Raw genomic sequence first — 27,868 nt, 5'->3', positions numbered from 1 at the left:
TACTACTTCCCTTAATGAACACACAAAAAATGAAGAGCGCAGACCTAACACAACTAGTGCACAAAGGAATTACAAAAGTACTACTTTACTATTAACCTCTAATGTTGGGCTCCGAAGTAGCGTGTTACTCGCTGAAAAACTCTTCTCGTCAGGGGTAGTAAGCGCTATACAACTACAATTTACAAAAAGGGATGGACGTGCATCGCTTGGCAGTACACCTTCAGTCACTGTGTGAAGCTTTATATCAACATTTCCGATCTCTTTGTGGGAGTTATTTTGCTAATAATGTGTTATTTCCATGCCATTTAGGGCTGCATATTTGCAGGCTCCAAGTGCTGTTCATTACAGGTGTTATTATTTTGTGGCATCTAGTAGTACGGTTTTCATTAACATCAGCTGATGAAAGGCTGAGTTTACACGTGACTTGCTGTTTGCACATGGAAGTGAGAAGCTACTGAGTTTCTTTCACCGTACAGTCTCAGTGCTTGAACTGACGCTTGTTCTGTGCACTGCATTTTGCAACCTACTCTTTTTTTGGTTGGGCAGGCTTCTCTGTTTTTAAAGGCGCTTTAAGCAGCCAGGCAAGTGCTCATCGCTGCAAAATGTGACACTTCCAGCCTGTCATACAGTGTGTCAGATCGACTTGGTTAAATATTATACAAACCAACTCATTTATATGTGCGATTTTTACCTGTTTTGGAACAATTAGAATAACCAATTTTTACAAAAATACCAGTTTCTTGTTTACATCTATAAATTAAGCATGCAGTGCTGATTATAATAGTAATAACACGTGTTGGCTTATGCTGGGGTAAGCATACCGAAAACACGACATAAACAGCAGGCGCTCCGGGAATATTCCCCAGACCAGCACACCCGACTGCAATTACTTATTTTTTTTGTCAAATATTTTATTGGTTTTATATCTCAGATATACGTTACAAGCTATACAATTGTTATCAACAGGATCCCATTTATCTGCTTAAAAAAAACATGTAACAACCCCGAACCCCACACATTAAACACGTCTCGGAACACTACTTAACCTTCAGTATCATTACTTGCTGCAATAGCTGAAAACTTTAGCGTGTGATAAATAGCTGAGGGGGTACTCGCGTGTGACCAGTGTGGGCACTTTACTGCTGGAACTGTACAGCGTGTCGCCTGGTGGTGGCCTGGCATGGGCCTTGTAACAACTGCAATTACTTATACTCTTTGCAATTGTGAGCAATGGAGACAGAGAACAGGAGTTAATAAAGAAAGGGCCAGGGATAGACAAACAGCATTTTTTCAAGGCATAATATAGTCGTCTGTGTGAAAATTGTGCGCAAGGCCGTATCGCGCGTACTAAAGTAACACAAACATTTTCAATGCAACGGGTCTCGCATTTGCTCGAGTTAGAGCTATTAGCGTTGTAATGTCACAAGACTTTTACAAGGAAAATAAACAGCGCGATCTCGCTGAAATCAAAAACGGAAAAACCGAGCGATCGCGCTATGTAAACCCGAGCGCGATCGCGCTGCGTGAAAAATAAACAGATAAAGTAGTCCGGACCTCAGGCTGAAAAATCGAGCCCCAAATGTTTTCAGTAGTTTACCGGTGCTGTGTAGGTGGGCTAAACACCGGAAAAGGCATGACGTATGCATGCCTTTCACAAATGAAAGCAAGCGGATTTTAAAAGGCAAGCCCACGAACCAATGTAAGTGACTGACGTGAGATGGGTGTGGTTTGAAGCCCAAAGAGAGATTACAGAATGGACAGAGCGCTTTGTGCTCGCCCATAAAAAGTACTTACCTGCAGCCAACTTGTTGGAGCTTGTCGTGTTGCAGATCATATGCCTTCAACTATATTGCCTTCTAGCGTTGGGTTTGGAATATTACAGCTTGTTTACTTCAAAGACTGAGTTTCGGTTTCAAGAGTGATCCGTTAGCACAAAGTCAGACCCAGAGGGCATCTACAAGCAAATTAAACCTTAGACTATTGTCTTTTTCTCCACCACCACAGATGTTTTTGCATGTGTGGTTTGAGAAATTAAACAGCTTATTTAAGCAACTCCGATAAAGATTTGGAAAGTAGTGCACGTGAATCTACAACATGGTGCTACAAAAAACTGATTACAGTTAAGTAATGTTTTCCATTTGTCTCTGTGGTGTTGTAGATCACGTGCTGTCAACAATCTAAAAAGTAGTGCGTCATTCCCTCAAGGCTGAAGAGGACGAGCATTAGGTGAAGAGAATGCTGTTTTAGAACAGTTTGGACCACTTGGGTTTATTTGCTTGCACAAACATCACACTGTGATGTTTGATGAATGTATATGTAGATGACTATGTCGCTTTCTTACAAATATACACTTCTGGTATATTTCTTCAATGGCATCTTTCTTCTTGTGGAAGGAGCCCACGGATTTTCCATCAGCTGGCTGTCTGCGTATGCACAACTGACCTAAATGCATTTTACAATCCCATCTTACTATATTCCTTTTTGAAATAGGCTTAACCAGCTGGGTTTTGGAAGAGAAACAGCCTTGTATTTGCAATGCAGTAAATGAGTGCATGTTTGACATTGAGAAAGTGAAGTGCTTTTTTTGTCCCAGTTGAAGGATTTTGATTAGAAGTTCAAATGTTTGCTTAAGGTAAAAAAGTGGCACTATTTTTTTTGAGAAAGCGCTGATATGTATGTACTACCTTGCCTTTTTGAGACTATTGAAAGGTTTGTCTAAACCTAGGGCTTGTAATTTGCTAACCTTGCATAAGAAAGTGACTTCGACCAATTAGCGCTTGAAGTTAGCATAAATCTAGTGGCTCAAATGCAGATCCATTAATCTTGTTAAGACAATTTTAAGATACTAATTGGGCACCCAGATTTTTGTTAGGATACCCCTTCTGAACCCTTTAATGAGGGTTGTGAAAACAGGAATGAATGTTCCAAGGTGTAAAGGATTGTCTGTTTAGTACATAGGGAGCTACTGTCAACAAATGAACTCAAATAGAAGTAAAGGCTACAACTACGTTTCTGAGAGAGAAAAAAATTACAGTATGGGAAGGACTTGGTGAAAGAGGAGGCATAACATTTTGTTCACACTAATTTACAAACTGTTTATTTTGCTGCCTTGCACACCCTGTAAGTAGGATGACAAGCCTTCTTAAGAATAGTCCTTCATTTTTGCATATGAAGACGTGCATTGGGAACAAGGTTTAAGCGCAAAGCCATCAGGTGCAACATCGTCAGCTTCAATCTGTCACATATGATAATGTCTAGAAAATTGGAATTGGTCTTTGATCTGGTAGTACTGTCCCCATTACTAGGCAAGCCTGAAGTAACTGGATGTTTAGGGTTGCCAACTGATAATTTTGTGTCTACTGATGAGGCTTTTTGGCATTAATGGTCAACCATGTGTCATGTTGTTGGGACAATGTTTCCTATTGTGTAGGAAACAGGTATTGTAGAACTGTTTTCACTTATACCAACAATCGTCTTGATAAGGATACATACAAATTCACTGGAGGCGAAGGTATGCCACCATCACAGCAAGCAATCTGATAAACACTTGTGGTACAGATTTTATTCAGAATAAACTGTGAATTTGCAATGGTTTGCATCTACCATAAATTGACAGCACTTGCAATGACTTGTTTACATCATAATAGGAGAACAGGCTACATGCCACCAGGAAGTTACCTTCTTGCAGGAGTGGGATCACCTTGTATACTCATTATGTTTGCTTGAGGAAGGTATTTAAGACTGGCAGATATAAGAGAGGAAGCAGCATGCCGTTCTTCTTTGGTATGAGAAAGCACGTTATAGACTCCTTGCTTATTCAAAAGTGTTTGCTATCCCACCGGATTGTAAATCTCTTCTAGTGACTGAGGCATATGGTCTTTAATGATCTGTTTTTGTGTGTTTTTCATGAAAGTATATATTTTGGGGCAGGTGGATGAACTTGATAGAGTATCTGTTCAGCACTGTTGATAACACCCACTTATGTGTTGTTATATTGCTACATTCCTGATGATAGTCACTCATCCTTTCCTCAACAACTTTGGGATTGAGGGATATGAATACAAAGTGACTGGTAGCGACAGAGGCTCCTGTCGACCCACTGATTTTGAAGCATCTATGTCTGTTTTGACTTCTTCCAAGATCTTATCTACATTAGGCCAAAAAAGGTGAATACCATCAAATGGTATCTCTAAAAGATGTTATAACTCTGTGCGGAAACCGGAAATACGTAATCAAAGAGTGACAATATGACACTGGTGTTATTTCAACAGCATGCCTTATCAGAAGCACCTAAACCAACGAATAGTAGCATTTTAAATATTTTGTTCTTCAATAAATTCTTATTCTTTCTTCTAATATTTCTTAGAAAGGCAGTCAAGAAGTTCTTCAATTTCTACCCTTTGGCAGTGACTGTGTCACTAAGCAGTGCTTTTGAGTTCACAGTGCATTGTGAAGTACCCAGGACCATAGCCACCCGTTTTCTGGCATTATTGAGGAGTTTTACTTTCTTAACTGGTGATGAGCCTTCTGTGACACCTTGGTTAGAAGATCGTTTAACAACTATGAGAACCACCATGAAATCTCGAGTAACATGGCTCAGAATGTGCAGTAGGTCTTGTGCAGCTGCTGTCTACCACTGTTGCACTTTCGCAGGATTTTTAAAAACCGTGGCTGTGCTTCTAAGAACAGTCTTTAGACATGGATGATGTTGCATTGTGTGCTCAGTTTTGGACAACGGTTTCATAAGCAAATACGTTTTCTTCTGCTCAGGTGCTATGGTGATGCCATATTCCACTGCTGCCTTTTGTATTACTGCATGGTGGGCAGAGATTTCGACTGGCATTGATGCTCTATTGGTGAACAGTTCCAGTGGCTTTTCAATATCTGACTAACTATGAACTTATTTCATGAGTCTTCCTCGTGTTAGCAGAGGTCATCATATAGCTGGCTGTGATACTCTTTATCATCCGTGTGGTTTTGGTGGTATGACAAAGATGATGAATATACAGAGTCATCTCTAGGGGTAGGTTCTATGGGTGGCGGAGGAATAATATGCTGGTACACTTTTGATTAAGTGGTCTGTGTTTAAGAATGCGATAGTGGCACATATCTGGTGAGAGATTTTGCGTTTACTAGCAGTCCTGCCTGAAGCTTGTTAATGTGATGAAGAGCGTGTTGGCTTGGACGAGTCTGTGGATATAAACATATCCTTTTGATGTTTTTTTCAAAATATAACCTATGTCAATAAAAATATGTTTTTATTTGAACTGAAATTAAATGTTTACAGGATTCACAAGTGTTTCCAAATGCAATAGGAAAAGTGGTTATAATGGCAAATCCAGTTCAGACTATCATTGGTTAGCCTATGTGAATGAGAAAAAGAAACCTTTTGAATGCGTGTTTATTGAGAAAATAGTAATTTTAATTACAAAAAAGTCCATCTAGTGCAAGGACCTAAAGAGGTAAATATGGAGCAAACCAGAAAACCAGGAGAAGGTGGGAGTCTTTTGCAGTCCCGCAGCCAGAGATAGATGTTATGGGGGTCATGGCTCCAAAGAATAGCTACAGGAGGGTTTCGGTTCTCAATGTTTGACATTGGGTTGTTTCTCTCGCAGTATTTTGTTTTTTAATTAAAGGCATAATATGGTGAGATTTTAAAGAATGCAGCATATATGCATTTTTTTAAAGTGTTACCATTATTCCACATTTACAACTATTAGTGATAATAAATAGTAAATTGTATCATTTAAAGCACAGTGGGCAAGGAACCCTGGGAATTGTTCATGAAATCTATGTTAACTGGTAATTGCCACATTCTTATATCCAGTAAAATTGTAGAAAACTAAATAGGGCACAAATACAATTATGGATGCACCTCTGTACCCTCCCTCAAGACACCTTTGGGGAACAGTAAGGCAAATTCAGCTTTTCTAAATACATTTTCTAAACAACCATTGACAATAATTGAATGGGTTTTAAGGCAGTTCTAAATCATCTTCAGCGAGAGGGACCTCAATGGAACAGGCAGTAGGAGAGATAGACAAGGTAAGTGTAGGAAGTAGCCTTTTTCTAGCTTGGATACCCCCCACTTTTGGCCTGTTTGTCAGTGTGTTTGACTGTCTACTGGGATCCTGCTAACCAGGACCCCAGTAGTTATGCTCTCTCCCTTAAATGTAGTTGTTGGCTACTGTTGTCACTGTATTTCTCCCACAATTGGCACACTGGGGCCCCATTATAAGTCCCTAGTATATGGTACCTCGGTACCCAGGCCACTGGGGTTCCAGGGATCCCTATGGGCTGCAGCAGTTATTCTGCCATCCATAGGGAGCGTATACAAATGGTTCTGCAGGACTGCCATTGCAGCCTGCATGAAAAGGTGCAAGCACCCTTTCACTGCCATTTTTCACTACACCAGGTCACTTAAAAGTCCCCCCTATGGCAGGCCTTCTAGCCCAGAGTGCAAAGTAATTGTGTGTGAGACCACCCCTGCACTAGCAGAGGTGCCCCCACAGACTCCAGGCCCATTTTCCCAGGCTTCTTGAGTGCAGGGACGTCATTGTACGCGTGTACTGGACATAGGTCACTACCTATGTCCAGCTACATATTGGTAACTCCGCACAGGCATGTTTGGTATCAAAAATGTTGGAATCATACCCCAAGGCTTTTGCAAACATTGGTTGTATGATTCCACGCACTCTGGGAGCTCCTTAGGGGACCCCCAGTCTTGCCATAACAGCCTTCTGAGGGTTTCCAGGCAGCCCAAGCTGCTGCCACCTCCCAGACAGGTTTCTGCCCTCCTGTTCTTGAGAAGCTCAAGCACAGGAAGGCAGAACAAAGGATTTCCTTTTGGAGAGGGGTGTTACACCCTCTCCCTTTGGAATAGGTGTTACAGGCTTCGGAAGGGTAGCCTCCCTGAGCCACTGGAAATGCTTTGAAGGGCACATTTGGTGCCCTCCTTGCATAAATCAGTCTACACCGGTTCAGGGACCCACCAGTCCCTGCTCTGGCACAAAACTGGACAAAGGAAAGGGGAGTGACGACTCCCCTGTCTATCACCACCCCAGCGGTGGTGCTCAGAGGTCCTCCAGAGGGTCTCTGGGATTTGCCATCTTGGATTTAAGGTTGCAGGGAACTCTGGGAGCATCTGAGTGCCCAGTGCGAGAAGGTGGCGTCAGAGCCCCCCTCCTAATAGGTGGTCAACCAGCTAGGTGACCAACCCCCCCGTTCAGGGCTATTTAGGGTCTCTCCTTTGGGTGGTTTCTCAGATTCGGATTGCAAGACTCCAGCAGCCATTCTCTGCAACCTCTACTTTGACTTCTCACCGAAGAAATTGCATCTGGAGTCTTTAGGACCAATCAAGCTGCAAAAAGTAGCAAGACGCCTTTTGCAACATTGTATCTCCTGCTCCTTCCAGCAACTGCAACATTTCCCCAGTCATGCATCCTCTGAGGACAGCCCGTCTTCAGCCTGCAACAGAAGAACAAAGGAATCTCCCTTGGAATGAAGGAGTCACGCCCTTCCTTCTGTTCTGCAGGCACCAACTACGACGACGACCGGCTACGTGGACCCCCTCTCCTGCTGAGCTGCATGGATCCTTCATCACGGGTGGTGGACTGAAGTGGTCCCAATGGTCCTCTCTTCCAACTGACCAACTTGGGTGGAGGTAAGCCCTTGCCTGCCCAAGCAGGATAGTATCCCCGTGCACCACGTCATTTGCAGCTGCCAAGGCTAGTTGGCATCCTTCCTCCAAGATCTTCATGCTTCTTGAAGCTCAGGCCCCCAGCACTCCGTCCTGCGACGCACAGCTCCCGGAGTGGTTCTCCGGCACTTCTTGTAGTGCTGCGTGGGCATCTTCTGCGACTCTCCTGTCCCCATCCTGTGGGTTCTGCCTGGGCTTCTGTGAGCTCTCTGTGTTGCGGAAGGCCCCCTCTGACTCACCCTCCTGGGTACAGTCCACCTGGTCCTTCCTGGTCCCCGGCAACTCCACGTTCCACTAACCACGGGTTTTGCGTGTGCCAAGGCTTGTTAGCAGAACCCAAAGACGCAAACAGGTCTGCAATCCTCCTTCCGGCGTGGGACATCACCTGCATCCTCTAGGAACCTGACTTTTTCTTCTTGGGTGCAGTACCGACTCTTCTTCCTCACCCTGTGGTTCACTTCTTGCACTTTCATCCTGGTGGGTAAGGACTCCTGCCCTTCTGTAGGAGGCTGGCCTGGTTTGTAGTGGGTACCTAAGGTACTTACACCTTATACCAGGTCCAGTTATCCCTTATTAGTGAAATGTAGGCAGTGTTCGAGCAGCTTAGGCTGTCTAGGGGTAGCTGTAGCAGAGCAGCCAAGGCTGAACTAGGAGACATGCAAAGCTCCTGCAATACCTCTATAGTTACACAGTACTTATACACAATAAAAGACAATACTCAGTGTTACCAAAAATAAAGGTAATTTATTTAAGTGACCCAAGGCCAAAAATATCTTAGAGGCAATACTCCTTCTGGAGGTAAGTATTAGACACAATATATACACTAGTAACCAAAATCAGTTAAGTAAACAGTCATAGAATAGTGCAAATAGTAGAAAATACAATAGATTGCAATGGACCTACGGGCAACACAAACCATATACTAAAATAGTGGAATGCGAATGTCGAATTCCCCCCTAGGCAAGTGTAGTGTGTAGAGGGGCACTGGGAGTGTAAGAAAACACCAAAGGTAAGCAAAGTACCCCACCCCAGGGCCCAGGAAAGGAGGAGTAAAGTACAGCAAGTTTCCTCAGGACACACTACAAGTCGTGATAAAGGATTATGCAAGAACCAAGTAAGACTGCAAGCAACAAACGATGGATTCCTGGACCTGAAGACCTGTGGAGAGAGGAGACCAAGTCCAGATGTCGAAGAAGAGTCCAGGAAGGAAAGGAGCCCCTGCCAACCTAGAAGAAGGTGCAAAAGTGGATTCTCCAGTTAGAAGAAAAGTACAGAAGTGCACCAAAGAAGTTGGCTGCGGGTTCCTGCTTGGTGCAACAAATGTCCCACGTCGAGTTGTTGCATGCAGGCTGTTTGCCTCGCTGGATTCCACCAACAAGCCTTGGTTCAAGCAAGTACGCGGTTTGCGTCAAAGAGGAGCTGCCTGGACCCAGCAGGGACCTGGGGGTCTCAACTCGGACTGAGGAGACAGACAGGTCTCTCTGCACTTCAGAGAGCCATCAGAAGACCAGGCAGCACCCACAGGAGTCCCAGAACACAGGGACAAAGAAGATGCAAAGTGCAGTTGTCGCAGCACTACACTGGTGGGTCCCACGCCACCGGCGAACAACTCGGAGAGCTGTGCATCACAGGATGGAGTGCTGGGGACCCTGGCTACGCTGTGCACAAAGAACATTTGGAAGAAGTGCACAGAAGCCCAAAGAGCTGCAGAAGATGTGGTGCACAAGGGTACTGTTGCAGCACGGGGAGGCAAGCTCTTACCTCTACCAAATTTGGACAGTCCGGGTCACTTCGGTCCACCACGTGTGTTCCAGGGAGCACGCTTGTCACCAGGAGAGGAGTCCTAGAGTACCGATTGTCATCGCAGAAGGGTACCTGCTGAAGCAGGGAAGTGACTCTGTCACTCCACAGGAGATTCCTTCAGTTCTTCTGGTGCAGGGTGAAGACAGGCAGTCCGCAGAGTGTGCACATCTTGGAAACTGTTACAAATGCTGGCTGGAGCTGAAGTTGCAGGTCACAGGAATGGTCCTGGATACTCTGTTGCAGTACAGCGGTTCCTGGAGCAGTCTGCGGTTTATTCGACGATCAGAAGCTGAAGCAGAAGATGCAGAGGAGTCCTTGAGGAATCTTGCAAACCGAATCTGAGGAAACACCCAGAGGAGAGACCCTAAATGGCTGAGAGGGGGATTGGCTACCTACCCAGGTATCCACCTATCAGGAGGGGCCTCTTGACATCACCTGCTGGCACTTGTCACTCAGAGGTCTCCAGAGGGTCCCCACACCTTGGAATCCAAGATGGCTAACGCCAGGGACACTTTAGAGGAGCTCTGGGTACCACCCCTGAGGTGGTGATGGACAGGGGAGTGGTCACTCCTCTTTCCTTTGTCCAGTTTCGCGCCAGAGCAGGGACTGGGGGTCCCTGAACCGGCGCAGACTGGATTATGCAAGGAGGGCACCATTTGTGCCCTTCGAAGAATTTCCTGAGGCTCTGGGAGGATACCCCTCCCGTGACTTTAACACCTATTTCCAATGGGAGAGGGTGTAACACCCCTCTCCTAAAGAAAATGCATTGTTCCGCCTTCCTGGGATTGAGCTGCTCAATCCCCAGGAGGGCAGAAACCTGTCTGTGAGGTGGCAGCAGCTGGAGCTGCAGTGGAAACCTCAGAGAGCTGGTTTGGCAGTACTGGGGGTCCATGGTGGAGCCTTGGCTGCTCATCCACAGCTACCTTTAGAGAGCCTGGCTTCTAGACACGGACTGCACTACACTAATAAGGGATACGTGGACCTGGTATAAGGTATAAGTACCATAGGTACCCACCACACACAAGGCCAGCCTCCTACAGTAAGCATGGGATGTTGGGGGAAAATTGGCATAATTGAGGAAGGGAGTATGGTGATAGGCCCCCTTTTACTACTTAAAGCAACAGGAACTTGCCAGGCAGATGCCCAGTCATCGTTTCAGAGCCTTGTACCCAGTACTTCATCAGATTTTGACCCAGACCAAAAGCAAGATGGGCAGAAAAGAAAGGAGGAGGAATAGAAATATCAGAAAATGATGACAAGGACAGAACACGGGGTGAAAAAGAGCTTGCAAGAGTAAGAAAAAGAGGTAGAAAGTGTAGGGTGATGTTTCTGTTTCGGTAACCTATGTTCCAGTGCCCTAGTGTCAGTGTTGATTTGCCTGTCTCATTATCTTACCGACAGTGCCCAGTTGCTACTGCCCTTATGCTAGTGTCCCCCTGTGCCAGTGTCCGAGTGTAAGTGCCAATTTGTCACTGTGGGCCTTAATGCCCGCATGTTATTGTTGGCTCTTCTGTGGCAGTGTGCTAGTGACAGTGTTGGAGGCCCTTTGTAAGTGCCCCTGAGTCAATCTTGGTGCCCCTGTGCCAATTTTCTAGTTTCAGTGTAGGTCTCACTGTATCACTGTACTAGCCTTAGTGGCTCACATGATGGAGTTGTTAGCTTATAAACTACTTATCCCATCCTATGCCCACTTTAAAGCACCAAGGGAATAGAGAGTCACAAGTCCTGGAATACAGATGTACGAGTGATTTGTTGATATAAAAAGTGGATCAGAGACGATAAAGTGTACTCTGAAGTATAAATTGGAGAAAAAAAAAAGAAATTAAATAGGATTTTTGGAAGGAGACCCTTTAAAAAAAGGGAGAATTGAAATGCATACCAAGCATTTTAATAATAATTTTAATAATTTTTGAAAATAGCAATGCAGGAGAAGTTTCAAGGATCATTTGAAAATTAAAGAAACAGTTTGAGGTTTTGTTTCACAATGCAGTGGAGCAGTGCTTAATTTGTAACAAATAAATAAGTACACGTCCAAACTTTTTCATAGGAGGCCAGCCACTCCCTTCTATAGAGCATCCCACTTCTACTATTGTCACCATCCATTTCCACTACTGCACGGATAATGATCAAAATAAGACTATGGCAAGTGTGCCTGCCTTCCTCAAGTGGGTCAAGTAGTGCAGTGTTATGCGTAAAATGGGTCCATATTTACGAGGCCATGGAAAGCCACGCAAGGCCTTGTAAATATAGGCTGGCACACAGAGCCACTGGAGTGTCAAAAACTGACGCTCCAGTGGCACAGTGTGCTGTTAGGGCCTCGTAAATGAGGCCCCAGTGCTTTGATGCCCAGTTTTTGTTGGGTGGGGAGAGCAATTTATTTTACTTCACTGCTGACTCAACAATCGTGTGTATTATTATTGAGAGCTGACTTATCAGGATTAAAAAAGTCTTAGCCACTGTGTGTGGTGCAACATGTGTGAAAGTGATTTTCTCAATGACCTGTTGGGGCTGGGAGTCAAGATTGGTACACACATAGATACTAATTGCTTCCTTTTTTACAGTAAAGGTTCACTGCAAATTGAGGTACTGTGTGTAAACAATAACAATCCTCACTTTTCATTGAAGCAGGAACAACTGTTAACACATAGGAGCACTTTCTGCACCTGCACCAGTTAGGGAGACCGACAAAGTGCAACTGAATATATAGCTGTGCATGAGGTGTGTGTGTTGTGTATAGTTTTGTTGTGACCTGTGTTCTTTATGCTCTTATATATTCATGGCTTCTGTCGATGTGTTGTAATCATGATGACTTATTTTTGTGTCCGCCATCTGTAATTTTGCTTAATTTGTGGTGTGCTTTGTGTTGTCTGTATTGTGAAGTCTGTGTGCGCTGCATTCATGATTTGGTATGTAAAGGCTGGTTGACAGGATTAGTTGTAAATTCTTCAACGGTAGCTGGTTATCCAGCAGCCAAAATAGTGTGCTTCTTATAAATTCTGTCTCTCCTGAGGTTGATGAGCTGGATGTGAAGCCTGCAGTGCGTACTATTTTAAATAAATGTCAACTCCTAAATATATTCTTACCAAGTCCCTATAAACTCTGCCTGCTGCCAGTGTCGTGCAATATACAGTGCCCAATTGTACAATGTACTGCACCTTACTGATGTCCAAATAGGTTTGAACATAAGTACCAATATATTGGAGACGGCTTTTTTCCCAAATCTGTAGAATTCCACATTGGTGCAATGTTGGATTGACCTAGAGTTGTTCTTTGTTTGTTGAAGTAGCTTTTCTATTACTGTTTCCCTTTGCATTCTGGTATTTGTAGCCCTGAATATATAATACATTTCAATCTACTAGAAACAGGATTGGATGAAAAAATCTAATTCATAGGTTACTTATATTTCTAAGGTTGACTTTAGAGCTCCTAGGTTTCAAGTCTAAATGTAAATACAACCTTACAAATAACAGATCCAGATCAGGAAGCTGACACCATTTTACTGATTGTCCTGGACCACCGTGCCTCTTTCAAGATGCATCAGGCCTAAAACGGAAAGGGTGATTTGGTGTAACTGGTACCACTGCAGCCTTTCCGGTCATGAAATAAAGTGTGTCTGTCACTAAAAATTAGCTGTGGTGTTGTGGTGGTTTATTCTGTTAACAGACACTGAAATGATGATTCAAGAACCCCAGTTTTGTCCTGGTGCTCTAAAATGAATTCCTGGCAAACTGATCAACTTTAGAGCTGCTAACACTTGTCTCATATTCTTTGCCATCAGACCGTCTTTGGTTCTCCTGCAAGGTAAGAACAGTGCAAGGCAGATTTTTTTCTTGCATCCAGGAAAGGGAATAAGGCGGTTGAAGTAGACAGTCAATTTAGCATGTTCCTGCATATAGTGGCATATTTAAGCACCCCCCTTTACCTTGCAAGGCTTCAGGGGGAGGCTGGGCACTGGGAGATTCTGGGCATCCTCAAGAGATTTAATTACTCCATCATCCAAGAAACAGGCACACCAGTGAGCTGGGCAGTGACTGCTAAGAAAGTGGACTCTTGACCATACACATTAACATGATGGAATAGGTAAGATGAAGATGTACCAAAGAAGTCATAAACATTGTATTTTCTCCATTAGTTCACATTGACCTGGAGGATTTTTTCAAAGCAGAGGAAGCAAATATAAAGGCTCTTTTGCCTTAAAAATGCTAAACACAACAAAACTGGTAGTGTATATCTGGGGAAACATCCGGAACAACGAAGTCGTGACCAACAAAAGCGGAACAACGCTTGCGTGAACGACAACTTTGTTTTTCTGTTCCTTACTACGCATGTGCTGAACAATGCACATGTGTGGTTAAGGCACAGAAAAAGGGAGTCAGCATCGGGAGAGGCCGCGGTCAGGCAAGTGGGCCTGGGGCAGGGTTGGGGGTAGTTTTTAGGGGTGAGGGTAATTTGGTTTTTAGGGGTCGGGGTGGGGTAGGTGTGTTTTTAGGAGCAGGGGTGGGGTAGTTTTAGTTTTAGGGGGTGGGATGAGGGGGTTGAGGTAGTTTTAGTTTTAGGGACAGTGGTGGGAGGCAGGGTTGTTTTAGTTTTAAGGGTGGGTGGGGAGTCTGCGTAGTTTTAGGTTTTTAGGGCAGGGTGGGGGGGTCAGGTAGACTTAGTATTAGGGGTGGGGTAGTTTTAGTTTTTAGGAGCGGGGGTCAGGGCAGTTTTGTTTTTAGGGATGTGGGTCGTTTTAGTATTGGGGTTGGGGTTGTTTTAGTTTTTAGGGGCGGGTTGAGGGTTCGGGTAGTTTTAGTTTTTAGGGGTGTGGTGTCGGGGGAATTTTAGTTTTAGGGGCGGGGGTTCAGGGTAGTTTAGGTTTTTAGGGTCAGGGTAGTTGGGGAATGCAGGAAAGTATTAAAACACAAAAGAGAGTGGCAGGAGTAATACAACCCCACACGTACTCCCAAAAGGAAAGAGCACATCCATATACCACTGGAGGTGTGGGGTGATCAAATGAGGGTAGAACTGGATTAGTGAACCCTCACTAATGGTGCTGATTCAGCACATAATTCATAGTAGGCAGAGAATTGGCCCTCTGAAAAAACGAGGGAAAAGAAGAGGGTGATGAGATAAGAGAGAGGTACCATCTTTCTTGGCATGTTACCCCCATTTTCACCTGTATGTCAGTATGTTTTTGATGTCTCATTGGGATCCTGCTGGTCAGGATCCCAGTGCTCATAGTTTACGGCCTAATGTGTGTATAGTGTTTGACTGTCACTGAGTCTCTGCTAATCAGAACCTCAGTGCTTATGCTCTCTCTGATTTTAAATTCGTCACTATAGGCTAGTGACTTCATTTACCAATTTCAATTGGCACAACGGACCCCCCCTTATAAGTCCGTAGTATACGGTACCTAGGTACCCAGGGCATTGGGGTTCCATGAGATCCTTATGGGCTACAGCATTTCTTTTGCCACCCATAAGGAGCTCAGACAAACCCGTCCACAGGCCTGCCATTGTAGCCTGTGTGAAATAGTGCACACACTAATTCACAGCCATTTTCACTGCACTTAAGTAAATTATAAGTCACCTATATATCTAAGCTTCACTTGCTGAAGGTTAGGTGCAAAGTTACTAAGTGTGAGGGCACCCTTGCACTTGCAAAGGTGGCCCCACATAGTTCAGGGCCATTTCCCGGGACTTTGTGAGAGCGGGAACGCCATTACATTCGTGCACTACATATAGGTCAATACCTATATGTAGCTTCACAATGGTAACTCTGAATATGGCCATGTAAGGTGTTTAAGATCATGGAATTGTCCGCCCATTCAAATCTGGTATTGGGGAGGCAATTCCAATGCCCTGAGGCCTCCACCATGGACCCCCCAGTACTGCCAAACCAGCGCTCCAAGGCTTGCACTGCAGCTACAGCTGCTACCACCTCACAGACAGGGTTCTGCCCTCCTGGGGTCTGAGCAGCTCAGTCCCAGGAAGGCAGAACAAAGCATTTCCTTTGGGAGGAGGGTGTTACACCCTCTCTCTTTTTAGATAGGTGTAACAGGCTGGGGAGGGGAGCCTCCCTCAGCCTCTGGAAATGCTTTGAAGGGCACAGATGGTGCCCTCCTTGCATAAGCCAGTCTACACCGGTTCATGGACCCCCAGTCCCTGCTCTGGCGCGAAACTGGACAAAGGAAAGGGGAGTGAACACTTCCCTGTCCATCACCACCCTAGGGGTGGTGCCCAGAGCTCCTCTAGTGTGTCCCAGACTCCAGCCATCTTGCTTTGCAAGGTGTGGGGGCACTCTGGAGGGCTCTAAGTGGCCAGTGCCAGAAGGTGACGTCAGAGACCCCTCCTGATAGGTCCTTACCTGATAAGGTAGCCAATCCCCCTCTCAGGGCTATTTAGGGTCTCTCCTGTGGGTTCTTTTCAGATTCTACTTGCAAGTTTCCAGCAGGAATCTTCTGCAACTACTACTTCATTCTCTGACCTCGGATCAACCGCAGCCTGCTCCAGGAACCGCTGTAACAGCAACAAAGTATCCAGAAGGGATACTTTTCCTATGCAACTTCAGCTCCAGCTAGCAACTGCAACAGTTTCCACGGTGTGCACGCTCTGAGGACTCCCTGTATTCACCCTGCAGCAGAAGGACTGAAGAAATCTCCTGTGAGGTGACAGAGTCACTCCCCTGCTCATGCAGGTTTGTTCTAAGTCGACGACCGGTTCTCTTGGACTCCTCTCCTGGCGATGAGCATGCTTCCTGGAACACAGAGGGTGGACCCCATCGACACAGGCTGTCCTGCTGTCGCAATTTGGAGGAGGTAAGACATTGCCTTCCCCCAGAACGACAGTACCCCTGTGTACAGCGTCTTCTACACCTCCTGAGGCCTCTGTGCACTACTTTCAAGATTCCTTCATGCACACCCAAGCCCAGGTCCCCAGCACTCTATCCTGTGATACTCAACTTGCTGAGTTGTTCTCCGGCGGCGTGGGATCTTCCTTTGTAGTGCTGCACCAACCGCATTTTGCACCTTCTTTGCCTTTGTCCCCGTGTCCTAGGATTCCTGTGGATGCTACCTGGTGCTCTGAGGGCTCTCTGAAATGCTGAGAGCCCCCTCTTCCTCCTCACACAGAGTTGAGGCCCACAGGTCCCTCCTGGGTCTAGAGAGTGCCTAGTTGACACAAAACGCGACTTTGCCGGAACCAAGGCTTGTAGAAGAAATCCAGTGCCAAAACTCACCTGCATCCAACTTCACGACTTGGGAGATCCTTTGCATCATGCAGGAACCCGCTGGCATCTTCCGAGGGTGCATTTCTGCAGTCTTCATCCAACCGGGGACTCTCATTTTGCACCCTCTTCTGTGTTGGTAGGGGCTCCTGTCCTTCCTGGAACTTCTTTCGACTTCTGGATTTGGTCTCCTTCCTTTGCAGGTCTTCAGGTCTAGGAATCCACTGATTGTTGTTTGCAGACTTGGTTGGTTCTTGCAATAATTCCAATTACGAGGTGTATTGTGTCTTAAGGAAACTTGCAGTACTTTACTCCTGCTTTTCTGGACTCTCGGGGGGGGGGGTAATTTACTTACCTTGACTGTATTCTTACTCTCCCAGCGATTCTGCACACACTACACTTGTCTAGGGGGGAATTCATGATTCGCATTCCACTTTTAGTATATAGTTTGTGTTGCCCCTAGACCTATTTTCTCCCATTGCATTCTATAGCATTTCCTATTGTTTGCACTATCCTATGTCTAATTACTTGCCTTATTTTGGTGTCTAGTGTATATATTGTGCATAGTACTTAACTCCAGAAGGAGTATTGTCTCTAAGATATTTTTGGTAATGTGTCACCCAAATAAACTACTTTTATTTTTGGTAACACTGAGTATTGTATTTACTTGTGTATAAGTACTGTGTAACTATACGTGGTATTGCATGAGCTTTGCATATCTCCTAGTTCAGCCTAAGCTGCTCTGCTATAGCTACCTCTATCAGCCTAGGCTGCTAGAACACTACTACATTTCACTAATAAGGGATAACTGGACCTGGTATAAGGTGTAAGTACCCAAGGTACCCACTACAAACCAGGCCAGCCTCCTACAGGGAAGTTTTAGTACTAGGGGCGGGGGTCTGGTTAGTTTGGTTTTTATGGGGTGGGGGGTCTGGGTTGTTTTAGTATTGGGGAGGGGGTCGGGGTAGTTTCAGTTTTAGGGGTGGGGTGAGAGGTCAGGGTAGTTTTGTTTTTAGGGGTGGGGTAGTGTTGTTTTAGTCTTTAGGGGCAGGGGTGGGGGGTCAGGTAGTTTTACTTTTTAGGGGTGGGGGTAGTTTTAGGGACGGGGTGGGGGGGTCAGGATAGTTTTAATATTAGGGGTGGGGTACTTCTGGGTGTTTGGGTAGGTTGGGGGTCACAGGCTGTAACCATAGATGCCGTCCCACACATACCTTTACTAGGCATGCCTTTACAACGAAAAAATCATTGTTACGGCATGCATGGTAAAGTCATTTGTGGTAACAACGGGGTCGTTGTTCTGACCGTGTTGTTTAGGCATGTGTGGTTCCAGGATGCGTTGTTCAATCATATATTCGTATATCTGTCTTAGGTTGGGAATATAAAGTCAACTTACCCTCCCCACATCCATCACACAGAGAAACTCACCCACCCACTAGCATACATATCAGTGGACACATATGCAGACACAAAAATGCATGTTGTTTGGCACCTTGGTGGGCATGAAGTGCTATATCATTACAGTACAATACAGTACAATATACAGACTTTGTCACTGCCATTAGTTCTGCTTAGTGCAGCTACCAGCCCATAATTTGTATTTTCTGCACTTGACACTGTCTCCCTCCATGGTTCCAATGCAAGCAATGGCCTTCATGTCTTTATCCAGACATTTTTAATGCTGCCCTTTGAAAAATATTCACCGTACAACTGTAAATACATACAGGCATGTATGTCTCTGCTATAATACATTGCTGGAATGAGCAAACATTTTTTCTAAGACCGTGGGAGTGGATTACTTCTTCAAAGAGAAGAGGTCATGTCAGGTATTTTTGTCTCTTCAGGATCAAACAGAAGGACTCGAATGCTTAGGGGGTTAAAAACATATTCACTGAAGCACTACAACAAACCTATCTCACCAACCGATGTTCTCATAATAATGCAAAATAATTTTGGTTCCTCGCTCATCAACTCGCTTTCTAATACCTGCTTCAACTTTTAACAGTTTTTTTAGGCCATAGTCATAGGACCACAGAAGTTGGAACCTCTGCTACCCTTCTCAGCCCGAGGATTGGACTGTGACAGAAAATGGCCTGAGCACCAAACTAAACATGGGCACACTAGTAAATTAGTTTGCTAGAAAACATCACATTTGCAAAACAGAGCAGTTTTGAGCTTGCAGAAACGCACTGTATGGGTACTTTGCACGATACTGGAGACTGCATGCACTTGCTCAATTGTTAAAAAGCAGCCCTCCAGACCAAAAAACAGACAACAAACGGCCAAAAATACTCATCCTACTGACCTGTCAGACCAGTCCTACTGCTACTGGTGAATTGTTCCACAGGTCGGACATACCGTGCTCAGACCCCATATACCAGCAACAGGCACCCTGAGTGTGACTGTTTATTCACTAAATCAATGCTACTTCAAACACAGAGAATAGGTTTGATTTAATTTGCTGTGTAAAACACTAAATAGAATTGAAACTGAACTGACCTTCAATATGATTCATGGCCAGCGTGTCTTGCTGCTGTAGTCTGAAGAGGAGCAAAGTCTGGGGAGAAAATGTCTTGTTTGGCTTGGGGGCGTGTTGGCTAGGGCTTGGGAGGAATCTGCTTCCTCCCCTGCCCTGTGCAAAATCATTACAATGTTGCTGCTTGACCTATGTAAAAGCCTCCTTGGCTCTAGTAGTTCTTTCCTTGCAGACAGTTTCTCACTCCTAAATCCTCAGCAAAAGCGAAAGGCATCTCTGTAAGAAGTGAGGCCCCTTTTCATGATTTTCTTTATACTACTTCCTGCGGGAGGACCTCATCAGTCCCGTAAGCATTGTTTTCATTCTGAAAGCAATCTCTGACATGCTGGCATCTGCTTTTAGGTGGGGCCAGGCATTTTTATGGGGGTGCCCGGCCCCTTCAGGCCCCCCCCATAGCTACGGCCCTGGTCTTGTGGGAGCCAGCTGACATTTATGCATAGGGCATCAAGCTCAGGTTCATGGTGCACTACATAAGATGGATTAACTTCAAAGCAATGTGCATATCACATCAAGCCATCCATAGCAGTGGTTCCCAACCTGTGGTATAAATAATATTAATGGATTAGGTCCCCACCGTACAGTAATGGCTCAGTGGGGGGTCCCCGGTTTCCAATAATGATTCATTGGGTTCCAGTAATGATAAAGTGGGCGTCTACGGAAGTCAAAAGGTTGGGAACGATTGATCCATAGTATTCGACAAGTTTCTTCAAAATAAACTCCATACATACCCTAAGGCGCTGCACTATACATTAGTTCCAGTCTTGGCCATCCCTTCATTTAAAACATTATGAACTGGCAAGAACTGCTGTTCAGTTCAGACAGCCAAGATATGGAAATCAAAACTTTCCATAATAAGAATTATTAACAACTGCTTGGAATATTGGAGAGCATTAAGAAACTAGTTCTTTCCTTGCACTGAATTGTTATTAAAAATACATCTCTCACTTTAAACGGTTGGTATCCGCATACATGGCTATGTCCAACAGCCATTTTCGGCAACAACAGATGCATATGCATATTGGAACCTCATGTATTTACGATACAGATTTCACAACAACCAATCACACCATATCAACTATGCAATCTAAAAGGTCACCCTAGTGTGAATCTTAACACCTTAAGGCATCATCATGCGAATTAAGTACCATACAAATTCTGCAACAAACTGCTTGCCAATTGTGTTTTATACAGGATATACATCAGAACGGAAAGTGGATTCTTGGCCTGGAGACATATCTTTTTGGGTGATATATACATCTCATTAGTACTAGAAGTGGAGTTATTGTTTGGGAAACAAACTAGTAGTAGACGACAATTAGAAGGAGCTTACGTAAACATTTTTCTAAACTCCTTTAATAGAAAGGCAATTGAATATAGCTGCATTGGGTAATTTTCTAGTCTAGATAAGGGACAAGTGGTTTGAAAACTAAGGTGTATTTGCACTGCAAAAATCACTAACTACCGATTTATTATTGAAAGAAATAACATATTGTTTCAAATACAAAGAGCCATTAGTGATGTGATCTTAGGGATCTTATCTTTTAATGCAAGTGTAGCAGAGGGCTTCCTTAACTTAGTGTGAGTTAGATCTAATCTAGAGTAGGCCTACCTCTACTGTTAAAATGAGTTTCCAGGCAAATGAGACCGCCATGCCTCCTAGGCTAAGGACCCATAATGGTAGCACTCCATCATACTGCCTGGTCAGTAACACATTGGTTTTGGGAAAAAGGGGTAGCCTAATTAGTTATGCCTCTGTGAACAAGTACGCCTAGTGAGGCCAACAAGGTGGGGGTGCTGGATAATGTGACTTTAACTCCACCATTTGTATATTTTTATAAGAAAAAGAAGGGGGCTTGCTCTGAAAGTAATCATGGAATATTCATCAATAACTCAAAAACGGTCAAATTAGTCAAACTTGCAACAGAGAATTCTTGGAAAATATGCTATAAAATTCGCTCCCATATTTTGAGCTGATAGTACAGCAAAATGTATCATTGCAAGTATACTTGTAATTTTGTTGTTCCATGAGAAAAGTTATAGCTTATTGACTAGACCACCACAACAAACTGAGAGTAAGAAATCTGAAGATGGGATGTCTTACTTCCAAAGAGGCTTTATGGAGGTTAAAGAGTGGATGAAGAACATGGGGACTGCTGGCTCTGATTTTACTGTACAATTAATCTACTATAAAAGAAGAACAGCTCAAACGAAAAGGGTGTATGAAATAGGAATCTGTGCTACTTTTAAACCATTAGGTCCAGGGATTTATTGAAGCCTGTTGCTGATGGCAGCTCCTTTTTTAGCTTGTTCAAGATTTCGCTATAAATGTGGAGGCCTTCTTTGGTCCTTCATACCACCTTTGTTGTGCTTGCTTTCATAGCAAAGAGTGGTATGTAGTTATGTTATTAACAGGGGAGATCTCCGTATTCAAGCAAAAGCAATAAATGTGAAATCACATTATTTAAATCAATCAGGACAGGCCCACACACCCTGATAGGATACCAGCAAATGTGTTTACCTTCCATCCTGATAGCTGAACTCCAGTTCTTCTAAGGCTTTTAACATAGTGGTAAGTAATCTAAAATGCCCGGACTCATGGCATAGGGCTGAACAATAAAGGCAAAGAGGACCTGATACTAATCATAATATGTGAAAGCCCTGTTAGGTATGCTTGGTAAATTAGTTCGGAAACACTAACAGAAGATACTTATGGACTGTACTGAAGAGATGACCATACTTGTTACAATCAATATAAATTGTAACCAAAAACAAAATATACAGTCGACTAGTATATGCACATCAATGCAATTGCATTACATCAGGGTTTTAGGAAGCACTACATTGATCCTTTCATTTGTGGATTTAAAAAAAACAGTGACTTGAGGGCTGATGTGGTCCTCCTTCTTAGTGAACTTCAGGATAGATTGAAGCCTTTTAAATTGTGACCTGGTGTTGCGCCATGATTTAGGCAAAATGATTAACAACAAAGAAACCTTAGGTAAAAAGAGATGCAGAGTATGTCTTCATTCTCCCGGACCACTACTCTTTCTTTTTTTTTGTAATGAAACTACATTGGCCAATCTACGCTTCAAATAATGCCCAAACTCTACTCTAGACAAATGTAGCCCTACTTTTGTATAACACACCGTGGGTGCTCTGTAAGAACCCCTCTCAAATTTGCAAACAACAATCACCACAAATGCTGCTGAGGTGAGAGGTAACAAGTTGGATTTTACTGAGACTATAATAAAAATATGATTCTGTCCTTTCACATGTAATGGGATAATTTCAATGAGATCTGATGGGTCAGACACATCACACTGAAGAGACAATTATACCTTCCTGCTTAACGGGTTAAATCAAGACAAAAAGATTCTTATTTATTGGCAAAGTATATTTAATCTCTTGGATATGAAGATCCCTTGGTTGGAATATGTTTACAGGGTTTATTTCAGCCTAGAATTGGGAAGCTGGTATACAAATCATAGGAGACTTCCAAAGGAGCTTTCCAGCCTCAGCGTATAAATTATGTAAAACTACATCTCCTCAAGTGTTTTGCAACTCAGATGTTCATATGAAAGGATACCATTGTAAGCTCTGCTTTCTGTTAAAGTGAGTCTGTGTCTGATGGATTAATGACCACTACCTAATATCATGCCCTTCTGTTGTTGTTGCTGACCTCAATGGTATACCCTCGTCCAAATATGCAATAGTTTTCTGTGTGATAAAGTTCGAGGCCTACACTGCACAGTGATATTATTTAAACATAAACCCATAGCATCTGTCCAAGGTCCACACCCATGCATGAAGTTGAGATCATTTAGATCACGACCTTTGAAAACGCTTTTACGGAATACCTTTAAAAAAGACACGATGCCGATAGGATTACTACATATTTTAGAAAATGAAACAAAGAACCTGTAAAATATAAAAATAAAACAGACAAACATCTGCTAATGTTATCAGCATTTCCAAGGCACCATCCTGAAGTGAAAAAAGACAAATCACAGATCTAACTGCAAAACAGAAAGTCCATGTCTGCTCTCAGTGCAACGCTTCAAGAGATGAGGCAACGAACACTATCAAAACCGAGGCTTCTAACCCTGCCTTGCTGAATTGTCCGTCGTTCCTGTTGCAAGATGAGGGTTAAACCTGGGGCAGCCATTCAAATCTGAAGCCAGGTGGAAGTGATGTTCGCACAGCTTTTCATAGTCAAGCTGTAATCAAAACAAGGAAAGGCAACATATTTAAAACAAGTTTTAATTATTTACAACATGTTCAATACAACACACAGTGCGCTTATTCTGGTTGCACGTACTGAACTACTGAATTAAACAAGCATTTGCAAAGGAATGGGTGTCGCGTTTGTTTGAGTTAAAGCTATTAGCGTTGTAAATTCCTAACTGGACTTTTCTTGCCACATAAATTGAAAATGAAAAGTAAAACAGTTGACATAAGTGAGCGAATACAAAGTGCCATGGCCGCCATGAGCATGAGCCCGAAGGAAAGACACAAAAGCAAAAAGAAGTTTGCTTGCAGTCAGGGGCGGCTTTAGGGTGTTGCAAGCGGTGCAGCCGCACCGGGTGCTGACCTGAATTGGGGAGGCACTGAGTTTAGCAATAACTTAGAAACTTAAGATTTAAAAGCACATGCTGAAAAGTTCCATGTGGATCCAGGTTTCAGGAAGAATTCAAATGCCAAGATACCTCTTGTGATTAAAGTTCCTGCTAGGGAGACCAATGGGATTTTTGCCTAGCAGCGGTTTGGCTCGCCAAAAAGTAGCACAGGGGGTTAAAGTGCCTGCTGCAAAGAAAATAACTATATTTTATGGGGATAGCTAAGTGGAATAGTAAAGCCAGTCTTTACAAGCCCTTTAAAACTAATTAATGTATCTGAAAGGGGGGCTACGGGCAGGTGAGGGGCACATTTACCGGGTGGTAGTGAGGGAATCCGAGGAGGTGGTCATAGGGTAGGAGGGCGCCAAAAAAAGACTGTCGCACAGGGTGCCACCATTGCTAAAGCTGGCCCTGCTTGCAGTCAAACATATCAGCTAACGTGCAATTATCCATGTAACAGGAGGGATGGTCAAGGCGGTAACAAAACTGTCCCAAGGAGGGACAAACGTAAAGCATTTACCAATGATCACAAAGGATTTTTGAAAGGCAAGCCCATGAACGAGTGATAGTGATGGGTGTGCAGTGGGCATGGTTAAAAGCCCATAGATAGATTACAACAGGCCAGAGCGCTTTCAAGCTCGACCTAAAAAGGCCATTCACGCTAGAAAGGGCTAAGACTTCACTATCTGCGCCCCAACAAAAGGACACTGGTGAGTTTTTAAATTACAGTGCCATAATACATTGATGGCATTTAAATGTCTTGGCAATGTAATCGACTTGACTAGAGGGTTATATATACTTCATTACCTTCTCATGCTGGTGTTAGTCTACTGGGCTACGACTTCATGCTAATGGCTCAGAACATGCCTGTAATATGTGGACCATGATACACCTACTGTATAGTGTGAGCACCCTGCAAATTACCATGGATGTTTTGGACCACTTAGACACATGAGGCTGCAGGCTGAGTACTCGCAGAACTCCAAAGAACTCCAAACTGTTCCTGAAAAGAATGTTGAACGTCACATAAGAGTTCTGTGACCCTATGAAGCTACATAGCCTGTACAGTTACACAACCCATCCATGGCTGGAAATATTCTTTTAAGGTACAGTTGGGGGTATTTTATGCCATATCTCATGTATACAATAATACAAGTCCCTATGGTTCTGGAGCTATGCAGTACTTTTAACAGATCATAATGTACCATTGCTCGGAATAAGATAAATATGTCTTGCATACCTTAAAAAGCAGAGAGTGTAATACAATGCTCCTGGCATCTGTATCATGATGGCCTCAAAATCCAAATCGTGTCTGCCTCATTTAGTCTGAGAATGGCCAGTAGTTGATGAATGAAACTTCTCCCCTGATTTATGTCCACAAGACCTCTGGATTAGAGTCTCTGATCTGGGCTGAACCATGCTAAACAAGGTTCAGCCAGTTTTACCACTTTGGTAAAAGAACATATCCTTCGCTCTCAAGGTAAACCCTGAAGGCTTGTTTTGTTCAAGTTCAGAAGACTAAACTGGGACTGATCTATCTATAGACTGAACAATCAAAAGGTTAAAGCAATGTTATAGTTATGTGGGCATTTTAGTGAAAATGTTACCCTTTAAACTAAAAAAAAAAATCACTCAAATTCACCAGGTATAGTTTTCTGAAATAACTATAACACATGCAAGGTAACAATAACATGCACCCCCTCCATGCAGCTTTCTCAGCAATAATTTAATTACAAATGTTGCAGTGATATTAATAATGATGTCATAGAAGATGTTATGAGTGATGTAACGTGTGGTAATAAGCAGTGAATGGCAAGAGCAACAGTTATAGTTACCTTAGGGCATGTGTTATAGTTATTTGAGATCACTACAACTGGTGAATGTATAGTTAAGTTTATAAAAATGTTTTTAGTTCAAAACATTACATTGTCACTGAAAATTTCACCTAACTATAATGTGACTTTAACCTTTGCTTTTTTCAGTGAACTTCTATAGTTTGTTTTTTAATGTAAAATCATTTTTTATTACCATGGGTAATGCCAACCAGCCACACTGCCATGTGCAGCATGGGATTGGCCACAGGGCTGGTAGCTGCATACGTTTTATTGCAGCAATCCAATCCTCCCATTTCCTCCCAGGTCACTGACATTTGTTTTGGCTTCATTCCAGTGCTGTCCTTGCTTACCTCTGGCTCCTAAAATAAGCTTATTTTACAAAAGAAACGCCCAGTTGTTTAGCTCACTGCTCACCCAAGCCACAATATGCCCCTTCTGGTAGAATCTTGCTAAACCTAGAAGCAAAGATGTGAAACTTGCTTAGCCTTGCATCTGTCTCACTCTCTCTCTCCCCAGGGCCCCTTCCTGCCAGCATTCACTAGATCGCACACAGGGCATTGCTTAACTTCTTAATTGGGGCCATTAATCTTCTCAGGCAGCTCTGCTCCAAGACTTTTCATTCTGTTAAAATAAAAATAAAATACTTTTCCAGCCTTATTTTCCAATTTCTGTTCAGACGTTTACACAACACGAGGTAGTGCAGTCATCTTCTCGTCTCTTCTCAAGAGCTTGTGATTTCTGATGTTAGTAGCTGCCAGTGACCACCAAAACATGGCAGGAAAAGATTCAATTATGAGTTCTGAATTTACAATGCCAATAGCTCTAACTCAAGAAAATGTGAGACCTATTGCATTGCAAATGCCTGTTAAAGGTCCCATCAACGGAAAGCAGATATGCCTTCGCCAGAGGCTTGTCTGCTCACACTCAGCAGGGCCTTTAAAAATGCTCCCGCCAGTTGGGAGCAGACATAGGTTTCCCTGCCCACTTAATGAGGGCAGGGAAATTACTGTGTCCTGGGGTAGGGCTCCCTGGGACACAGTAATTGAGCTGGCCCTGGGGTTTTGGGTCCACGGGACACTTGAAGGCTTGGGGAATTGGACCACGCAGACTTCCTTCCCTTATTACTGAGCTGTAGCTGTGTCTAAAGTTCCTATGGCAAACAGATTGCGGAAACGTGTTTTGGAACCTCCACCCCCCTATGTTTCGTGTCCCCACTTAATGGGACCTCCCAAAGCTTTCCAGGAAGAAGCTGAGGTTGAAGAAAGGTTTGTAAAGATTCATCAAACAACACCAAAATAAAAAATGTAGGGTGGATTGGCATAGAATGGAGTGGTGTATAGTGTAATAGCGTACAGTGGATGTCAGAGTGGAGTGGCGTATAGTCGAATGGCGAACAGTACAGTGGCGTACCCTGGAGAGGCACACAGTGAAATAGTGTACACTTGACTGGGATAGAGTTGAGTGGTGCAGAGTGGAATGGCAGAGTAGAATAGCATATAGCGGAGTAGAGTACAGTAGAGTGGGGTAGAGTGGAGTGAGGTAAAGTGTAGTGGTGTACAGTGAAATAGCCTAGACTGTAGTGGCTATAGTGTAGTGGCTTAGAGTAGAATACCATACAGTGGAGTGTTGTAGAGGGAAGCAGAGTGGAATGAGGTAAAATGTAGTAGTGAACAATGAAATAGTGTAGACTGAAGTGGCATAGAGTGGAGAGTTGTAAAGTGGAATACCATAGAGTGGAGTGGGGTAGAGTGTAACAGTGTATTGTGTAGTGGCGTAGGGTGTGAGTGTTGTAGAGTAGTGTACAGTGGAAAAGAGTAGTGTGTAGTAGCAGAATGGAGTGGCATGCAGCAGAGTAACGTACAGTGGAGTGGTGTAGAGTGCAATAACGTTGTGTTACTTGCATACGGTGTCGTGACTTAGAGTAGAGTGGCATATAGTGGAATAATGTACAGTAGAGTGGCAAAGAATGGAGTGTTGTACAGTGGAACAGGGTAGAGTGCTGTAGGGTAGAGTTGATTGGGGTACGTGCTAATCTCAGGAGGTGGACTACATATCCCAGAATGCTCTTTAGCCCCAGGAGGCGGCCATTTTCTGGCACAGCTGCTCCCACTTGCCGCACTAACGAGCACTATAAAGTGCTAGGGAGCCCACTGCAGCGCAGGATGCACCCAGGCCA

At 43.8% G+C, this 27,868-nt stretch overlaps 1 protein-coding gene across 2 annotated transcripts in view; it reads right to left on the bottom strand.

Moving 5' to 3' along the window:
- Positions 1-23,123: 23,123 nt before the first annotated feature.
- The window catches only part of ZDHHC24 (zinc finger DHHC-type containing 24), a 183,819-nt gene continuing 179,074 nt past the window's right edge, over positions 23,124-27,868 (bottom strand). For both annotated transcript variants that reach the window (XM_069207842.1, XM_069207840.1), the window contains one exon: positions 23,124-23,458. The gene's annotated coding sequence lies outside the window, so the exon portion shown is untranslated. The remainder of the gene's footprint in view (positions 23,459-27,868) is intronic.

Source organism: Pleurodeles waltl, chromosome 9 (genome assembly GCF_031143425.1).
Source record: "Pleurodeles waltl isolate 20211129_DDA chromosome 9, aPleWal1.hap1.20221129, whole genome shotgun sequence".
Classification (NCBI taxonomy): domain Eukaryota; kingdom Metazoa; phylum Chordata; class Amphibia; order Caudata; family Salamandridae; genus Pleurodeles; species Pleurodeles waltl.
Note: the sequence above shows the minus strand (reverse complement) of the source record. Positions and strands in the feature narration are given on the sequence as shown.